Genomic DNA, 9,241 nt, shown 5'->3' on the forward strand with positions numbered 1-9,241 from the left:
GCGGCAGTCACCAACCCTGGTGAAGGTGTGGAGGGATCCGATGCTGCGACCGAAGCCATCATCCTTGGGTTGGTCCTGGTCCTTGTTACGATCTTTGTTCTGTCCGCCGCCGCCGTTCTCCTTGGAGCGGCGGGCTATCTCGATCTGCTTGGGGGAGAAGCAGTTCACAGTCGTGTGCATGGAGGGCTTGCCCTCCCTACTGTGGTAGATCCACGGGGCGTCAAGCAGGCTGTGCGGGTCGAATCGCCTGCCTAGGAGCGATCCTCTCGTGGGCCGCGGTTGTCACGGCCGGGGTACTTCGGGTCACGCTGCCCATAGTTGGCGTTGGCGACAAACTCGGTGTTGCCGCTTTCGGCGCGGTGCTTGCCACTGCTTGGGCGAGTGCTGAAGCGGTAGTCTCCGCGGCGAGTGTCAGATCGGATGGGAAGGCGATTGTGCCGCTGGCCGTACTCGTCATCCGAGTCGAATGTGGGGTCCTCGTCAGCATTGCGCTGAGCTATGTTGAACAGGTCAGCGATTGAGATGTTATCTCTACTGATGCGCCCGAGCTTGGCGCCGAGTGGCTCGTATCAGCAGCACCGTCGGAAGCAGTAGATCGATGTGTCAGTGTTGATGCCACTGAAGGTCGTCCACATGTCTTGCTAGCGTTGCACCCTGATGTCTACGGGGGCTTCTATTCTTGTAGACAGTGTTGGGCCTCCAAGAGCAGAGGTTTGTAGAACAGCAGCAAGTTTCCCTTAAGTGGATACCCAAGGTTTATCGAACTCAGGGAGGAAGAGGTCAAAGATATCCCTCTCATGCAACCCCGCAACCACAAAGCAAGAAGTCTCTTGTGTCCCCAACACACCTAATAGGTGCACTAGTTCGGCGAAGAGATAGTGAAATACAGGTGGTATGAATAAGTAGTAGCAACAGCACCGGAAAAGTGCTTTGCCCAGGACGAGTAAACAAGCGATGAGTAATACGAGCAAGTAGTAACACAGTAAAACAGTAAACAAGCAGCGATAGCAGTATTTAGGAACAAGGCCTAGGGATTACATTTTCACTAGTGGACACTCTCAACATTGATCACATAACAGAATAGATAAATGCATACTCTACACTTTTGTTGGATGATGAACACATTGCGTAGGATTACACGAACCATCAATGCCGGAGTTAACAAGCTCCACAATAATGCTCATATTTTAGTAACCTTTAGTGTAAGATAGATCAAAAGACTAAACCAAGTACTAGCATAGCATGCACACTGTCACCTTCATGCATATGTAGGAGGAATAGATCACATCAATATTATCATAGCAATAGTTAACTTCGCAATCTACAAGAGATCATGATCATAGCATAAACCAAGTACTAACACGGTGCACACATCTGTCACCTTTGCACACGTGCAGGAGGAATAAAACTACTTTAATAACATTGCTAGAGTAGCACATAGATAAATTGTGATACAAACACATTGCAATCATAAAGAGATATAAATAAGCACCTCACTATGCCATTCAACGGTGAATAAGTATTCTGTGAAATATAGCCTAAGAGACCCACACGGTGCACACCTTGTCACCTTTACACACGTGGGACAAGGAGTCTCACGGAGATCACATAAGTAAAACTCACTTGACTAGCATAATGACATCTAGATTACAAGCATCATCATATGAATCTCAATCATGTAAGGCAGCTCATGAGATTATTGTATTGAAGCACATAGGAGAGAGATGAACCACATAGCTACCGGTACAGCCCCGAGCCTCGATGGAGAACTACTCCCTCCTCATGGGAGCAGCAGCGGTGATGAAGATGGCGGTGGAGATAGCAGCGGTGTCGATGGAGAAGCCTTCCGGGGGAACTTCCCCGCTCCGGCAGGGTGCCGGAACAGAGACTCCTGTCCCCCAGATCTTGGCTTCGCGATGGCGGCGGCTCTGGAAGGTTTTCCGTATCGTGGTTTTTCGCATCAGGGTTTTCGCGACGGAGGCTTTATATAGGCGAAGAGGCGGCGCAGGAGGGTCGAGGGGTGGCCACACCATAGGGCGGCGCGGCCAGGGCCTGGGCCGCGCCGGCCTATGGTCTGGGTGGCCTGTGGCCCCCCTCTGGTCCTTCTCGGGTGTTCTGGATGCTTCCGGTGAAAATAGGAACCTGGGTCTTGATTTCGTCCGATTCCGAGAATATTTCGTTACTAGGATTTCTGAAACCAAAAACAACAGAAAACAGCAACTGGCACTTCGGCATCTTGTTAATAGGTTAGTTCCCAGAAAATGCACGAATATGACATAAAGTGTGCATAAAACATGTAGGTATCATCAATAATGTGGCATGGAACACAAGAAATTATCGATACGTCGGAGACGTATCAGCATCCCCAAGCTTAGTTCTGCTCGTCCCGAGCAGGTAAAACGATAACAAAGATAATTTATGAAGTGACATGCCATCATAAACTTGATCATATTGTAAACATATGTAATGAATGCAGCAATCAAAACAATGGTAATGTCATGAGTAAACAAGTGAATCATAAACCAAAGACTTTTCATGAATAGTACTTCAAGACAAGCATCAATAAGTCTTGCATAAGAGTTAACTCATAAAGCAATAATTTAAAGTAGAGGTATTGAAGCAACACAAATTAAAATTAAGTTTCAGCGGTTGCTTTCAACTTATAACATGTGTATCTCATGGATAATTGTCAATGCAAAGAAATATAACAAATGCAATAAGCAAGTATGTAAGAATCAATGCACAGTTCACACAAATGTTTGCTTCTTGAGGTGGAGAGAGATAGGTGAACTAACTCAACATAAAAGTAAAAAAGAATGGTCCTTCAAAGAGGAAAGCATCGATTGCTATATTTGTGCTAGAGCTTTGATTTTGAAAACATAAAGAGAGCATAAAAATAAAGTTTTGAGAGGTGTATGTTGTTGTCAACGAATGGTAGCGGGTACTCTAACCCCCTTGCCAGACAAACCTTCAAAGAGCGGCTCCCATTTTATTTTATTTTTGGATGGCACTCCTTCCAACCTTTATTTCACAAACCATGGCTAACCGAATCATCGGGTGCATGCCAACAATCTCATACCATGAAGGAGAGCCTTTTTATTTTAGTTTTATTATGATGACACTCCTCCCAACCTTTGCTTACACAAGCCATGGCTAACCGAATCCTTCGGGTGCCGTCCAACAATCACATACCATGGAGGAGTGTCTATTTTTGTTAATTAATTTGGGATCGGGAATCCCATTGCCGGCTCTTTTTGCAAAATTATTGGATAAGCGGATGAAGCCACTAGTCCATTGGTGAAAGTTGCCCAACAAGATTGAAAGATAAACACCACATACTTCCTCATGAGCTATAAAACATTGACACAAATCAGAGGTGATAAATTTTGAATTGTTTAAAGGTAGCACTCAAGCAATTTACTTTGGAATGGCAGGAAATACCATGTAGTAGGTAGGTATGGTGGACACAAATGGCATAGTGGTTGGCTCAAGTATTTGGATGCATGAGAAGTATTCCCTCTCGATACAAGGTTTAGGCTAGCAAGGTTATTTGAAACAAACACAAGTATGAACTAGTACAGCAAAACTCACATAAAAGACATATTACAAGGATTATAAGACTATACATCGTCTTCCTTGTTGTTCAAACACCTTACTAGAAATTATCTAGACCTTAGAGAGACAAATTATGCAAACCAAATTTTAGCATGCTCTATGTATTTCTTCATTAATGGGTGCAAAGTATATGATGCAAGAGCTTAAACATGAGCACAACAATTGCCAAGTATCACATTACCCAAGACATTATAGCAAATTACTACACGTATCATTTTCCAATTCCAACCATATAACAATTTAACGAAGAGGAAACTTCGCCATGAATATTATGAGCTAAGAACACATGTGTTCATATGAACCAGCGGAGCGTGTCTCTCTCCCACACAAGCATGATGTAATCCAATTTATTCAAACACAAACAAAAATAGAAACAAACAAACAGTACGCTCCAAGTAAAGTACACAAGATGTGACGGAATAAAAATATAGTTTCGGGGGAGGAACCTGATAATGTTGTCGATGAAGAAGGGGATGCCTTGGGCATCCCCAAGCTTAGACGCTTGAGTCTTCTTGAAATATGCAGGGGTGAACCACCGGGGCATCCCCAAGCTTAGAGCTTTCACTCTCCTTGATCATAGTATATCATCATCCTCTCTTGACCCTTGAAAACTTCTTCCACACCAAACTTTAAGCAAACTCATTAGAGGGTTAATGCATAATCAAAAACTCACATTTTCAGAGGTGACACAATCATTCTTAACACTTCTGGACATTGCTCAAAGCTACTGGAAGGTAATGGAACAAAGAAATCCACTCAATACAGCGAAAGAAGCAATGCGAAATAAAAGGCAGAATCTGTCAAAAACAGAACAGTCCGTAAAGACGAATTTTAAAATGGCACCAGACTTGCTCAAATGGAAAAACTCAAAACTAATAAAAGTTGCGTACATATCTTAGGATCACTCTCGTAAATTGGTATAATTTTCTGAGTTACCTACAGAGAATTAGACCCAGATTCGTGACAGACAGCAATGCTGTTTCTGCGCAGCAATGTAAATCTAGCATCAACTTTACCATAGAGACTTTACTTGGCACAAAAACATGATAAGGAGAGGTTGCTACAGTAGTAAACAACTTCCAAGACACAAATATAAAACAAAGTACTGTAGCAAAATAACACATGGGTTATCTCCCAAGAAGTTCTTTCTTTATAGCCGTTAAGATGGGCTCAGCGAGTTTTAATGATGCACTCGCAAGAAATAGTATTTGAAGCAAAAGAGAGCATCAAGAGGCAAATTCAAAACAAATTTAAGTCTAACATGCTTCCTATGCATAGGAATCTTGTAAATAAACAAGTTCATGAAGAGCAAAGTAACAAGCATAGGAAGATAAAACAAGTGTAGCTTCAAAATTTTCAGCACATAGAGAGGCATTTTAGTAACATGAAAATTTCTACAACCATATTTTCCTCTCTCATAATAACTTTCAGTAGCATCATGATCAAACTCAACAATATAACTATCACATAAAGCATTCTTATCATGAGTCTCATGCATAAAATTATTACTCTCCACATAGGCATAATCAATTTTATTTGTTGTAGTGGGAGCAAATTCAACAAAGTAGCTATCATTATTGTTCTCATCATCAAATATAGGAGGCATAGTATAATCACAACAAAATTTGCTCTCCGCAGTAAGTGGCACCAAAAGACCACTATCATTATAATCATCAGAAATAGGAGGCAAAGTATCATCAAAGAAAATTTTCTCCTCAATGCTTGGGGGACTAAAAAGATCATGAAAACCAGCTTCCCCAAGCTTAGAACTTTCTATATCATTATCAACAATGGTGTTCAAAGCGTTCATACTAATATTACTACCAGACATGCAAATAAGATTTCATAGGTTTTTTAATTTTCGCATCAAACAATCCATGTTTTAAATCAGGAAATAGAATAAGAAGCTCATTGTTGTCCATTATGCCAAACTAGTGTAAACAAGAAACAAAAAGATGCAATTGCGGGATCTAAAGGAAATATCTTCGAGCACAAACACAATGGCGCCGGAAAAGTACTTTACCCGGGACCGAGTATGAGTGCCTTTTTACCTTTCCTCCCCGGCAACGGCGCCAGAAAAGTGCTTGATGTCTACGGGAGCTTCTATTCTTGTAGACGGTGTTGGGCCTCCAAGAGCAGAGGTTTGTAGAACAGCAGCAAGTTTCCCTTAAGTGGATACCCAAGGTTTATCGAACTCAGGGAGGAAGAGGTCAAAGATATCCCTCTCATGCAACCCCGCAACCACAAAGCAAGAAGTCTCTTGTGTCCCCAACACACCTAATAGGTGCACTAGTTCGGCGAAGAGATAGTGAAATACAGGTGGTATGAATAAGTAGTAGCAACGGCACCGGAAAAGTGCTTTGCCCGGGACGATAAACAAGCGGTAGTAATACGAGCAGTAGTAACACAGTAAAACGAGTAAACAAGCAGCGATAGCGATATTTAGGAACAAGGCCTAGGGATTACACTTTCACTAGTGGACACTCTCAACATTGATCACATAACAGAATAGATAAATGCATACTCTACACTTTTGTTGGATGATGAACACATTGCGTAGGATTACACGAACCCTCAATGCCGGAGTTAACAAGCTCCACAATAATGCTCATATTTTAGTAACCTTTAGTGTAAGATAGATCAAAAGACTAAACCAAGTACTAGCATAGCATGCACACTGTCACCTTCATGCATATGTAGGAGGAATAGATCACATCAATATTATCATAGCAATAGTTAACTTCGCAATCTACAAGAGATCATGATCATAGCATAAACCAAGTACTAACACGGTGCACACATCTGTCACCTTTGCACACGTGCGGGAGGAATAAAACTACTTTAATAACATTGCTAGAGTAGCACATAGATAAATTGTGATACAAACACATTGCAATCATAAAGAGATATAAATAAGCACCTCACTATGCCATTCAACAGTGAATAAGTATTCCGTGAAATATAGCCTAAGAGACCCACACGGTGCACACACTTGTCACCTTTACACGCGTGGGACAAGGAGTCTCCGGAGATCACATAAGTAAAACTCACTTGACTAGCATAATGACATCTAGATTACAAGCATCATCATATGAATCTCAATCATGTAAGGCAGCTCATGAGATTATTGTATTGAAGCACATAGGAGAGAGATGAACCACATAGCTACCGGTACAGCCCCGAGCCTCGATGGAGAACTACTCCCTCCTCATGGGAGCAGCAGCGGTGATGAAGATGACGGTGGAGATGGCAGCGGTGTCGATGGAGAAGCCTTCCGGGGGCACTTCCCCGCTCCGGCAGGGTGCCGGAACAGAGACTCCTGTCCCCCAGATCTTGGCTTCGCGATGGCGGTGGCTCTGGAAGATTTTCCGTATCGTGGTTTTTCGCATCAGGGTTTTCGCGACAGAGGCTTTATATAGGCGAAGAGGCGGCGCAGGAGGGTCGAAGGGGTGGCCACACCATAGGGCGGCGCGGCCAGGGCCTGGGCCGCGCCGGCCTATGGTGCAGGTGGCCCGTGGCCCCCTCTCGGTCCTTCTCGGGTGTTCTGGATGCTTCCGGTGAAAATAGGAACCTCGGGTCTTGATTTCGTCCGATTCCGAGAATATTTCGTTACTAGGATTTCTGAAACCAAAAACAGCAGAAAACGACAGAATCGGCACTTCGGCATCTTGTTAATAGGTTAGTTCCAGAAAATGCACGAATATGACATAAAGTGTGCATAAAACATGTAGGTATCATCAATAATGTGGCATGGAACACAAGAAATTATCGATACGTCGGAGACGTATCACACCCATCTGCGAGTCGATTCGCGGGGGCCCTGGATACAGCGGTCCAGGTCCTCCATGGTGGTGGCGCGAGTATACGCGCTGGTGAAGTGCTGGATGAAGGCAGCGCGGGCTTCCTCCCAAGAGTCAATGTTGTTCGGGGGCAGGGTGTTGAACCACTGGCGATTCACCCCGTCAGTCATAAGGGGAAAGTACCGGCCGGCGAGCAGGTCGTAGTAGCCTTGGATGTTCATTGCCATGGTGTACGAGTCGATCCAGACCGTTGGGTCGATGTGGGTGTCGTATTTTTGCTCGCCTCTGATCATGGGGCCAAAGCATGCTGGGCCGAACCGGGTGAACGCGCTCTAGCGCGGGTGCTCGTCCTTGTAGTTGTTGTCCAGGCGGTTGCGCGCATTCCATGCTTGGTCGTTGACGATGTATGTGCGCGCGTCGATTGGTTGTCCATTGGCAGCAACCATCACTCGTGGGGGGCGCGGCTCGACTGGATTGTTGGTCGAGTGAGCGGCACGCGGAACCGGGGGAGGGAAGTTGTTGACGTTGTCGACTGCGCGATTTGCCACCGTGGAGGATGCGGCGCGACTGGTGGTGCAGCGCGAGTAAAACCGCCCCTGAGAATCCAGGGCCGTGTACTGCTGCTCCAGGGCCTTGGCGACTAGGGCCTCGGCGTGCTGGATGAAGAGGGCGCCCTCACCAGTGTCGGGGAGATTGGCGAGGGGGGCCTGAGCAGCGATAACATAGTCTACCAGCGACGAGTGTAGAGGCAGTCTGTTGACGTCGACTTCCACGGGAGGGACTGTCCGACCCCCGGTGGTGGCGGTGGAGGAGGGTGGTGGTGGTGCGCCGTTCGCCACTCGATCGGCGGCGGCCCGGCTTGACTCCGGGACGCCATGGTTCTGGATTCGGGCGACCCAGACCTCTCCGTCCAAATCGTCGAAGTTTAGGCGGGCGCTAGGGAAGCCCTGCTCACGGGCGCGCTCGATGCGCAGGCGAGTGCGATGTTGGCAATGTTTTGACAAGGCTTTCGCCGAATCTGGCTTGAGGCGGAATTTCTTCCGCTCGAAGAGCTCCTTCTTCCTCTGCGCCTCCAAGGCCGCCCGATGTGCCTCGATCTTGCTCGCAGTCGCGGTCACGGGGAGCGGCTTGGTGAAGGGGTCGGGCGGAGGCTCGTCACCAGTCGCCATGAGAATGGTGATCTCGTACTGGTACTGCGGGGCATCGACGCAGTCGGACTACGAGTCGCTGTCGAAGAGGGGGAGGATGGAGTTATCCTCGTAGTCACTCGGTTTGGAGACCGGGGTGATGGAGTCCACGAGTGACACCGCGGTGATGGATCTGACGACTGACGCTGCAGCCGCTGAATCGGCGTCGTCCTCCAGGGCCGACTAAACTTTTGCGTGCATCTTGCCAGAGAGGGGGAGAGTGGTTGTAAGCAATTGGCCCCGCGCGTACGGGTCATGTAGCTGGCCGGGGCGGACCTCGGTGGGGTCGCTGACGCCGACAAGGCCGACGAAGAAGTTGATCGTGCCAACCAACACCATCCAAGCGTGGGCGAGAGGCGAAGGAGCCGGGTGTTAGGTGGTCGGCTAGATGTGGAAGAAGCTGCCCGTGGCGATCATCCTGCTGGAGGCGACCGGCCGACGAACATGCGAGTAGGGCCTCGCCGCAGCTCGGAGGCTTGACGTCCCACGCCCCACGGTGGGCGCCACTGTCATGGATATGACCACGGCAGGTGCTACAGGGTGCAGCACTTCGTTGATGCGGGAGCAAGGAGACGTAGCTATTTGCGGAGGGAGGTGCACAAGACGCAAGGTTTTACCCAGGTTCAGCCCCTCCGGAGA

This window comes from Lolium rigidum, chromosome 1, assembly GCF_022539505.1.
Source record: "Lolium rigidum isolate FL_2022 chromosome 1, APGP_CSIRO_Lrig_0.1, whole genome shotgun sequence".
Taxonomy (NCBI): Eukaryota; Viridiplantae; Streptophyta; class Magnoliopsida; order Poales; family Poaceae; genus Lolium; species Lolium rigidum.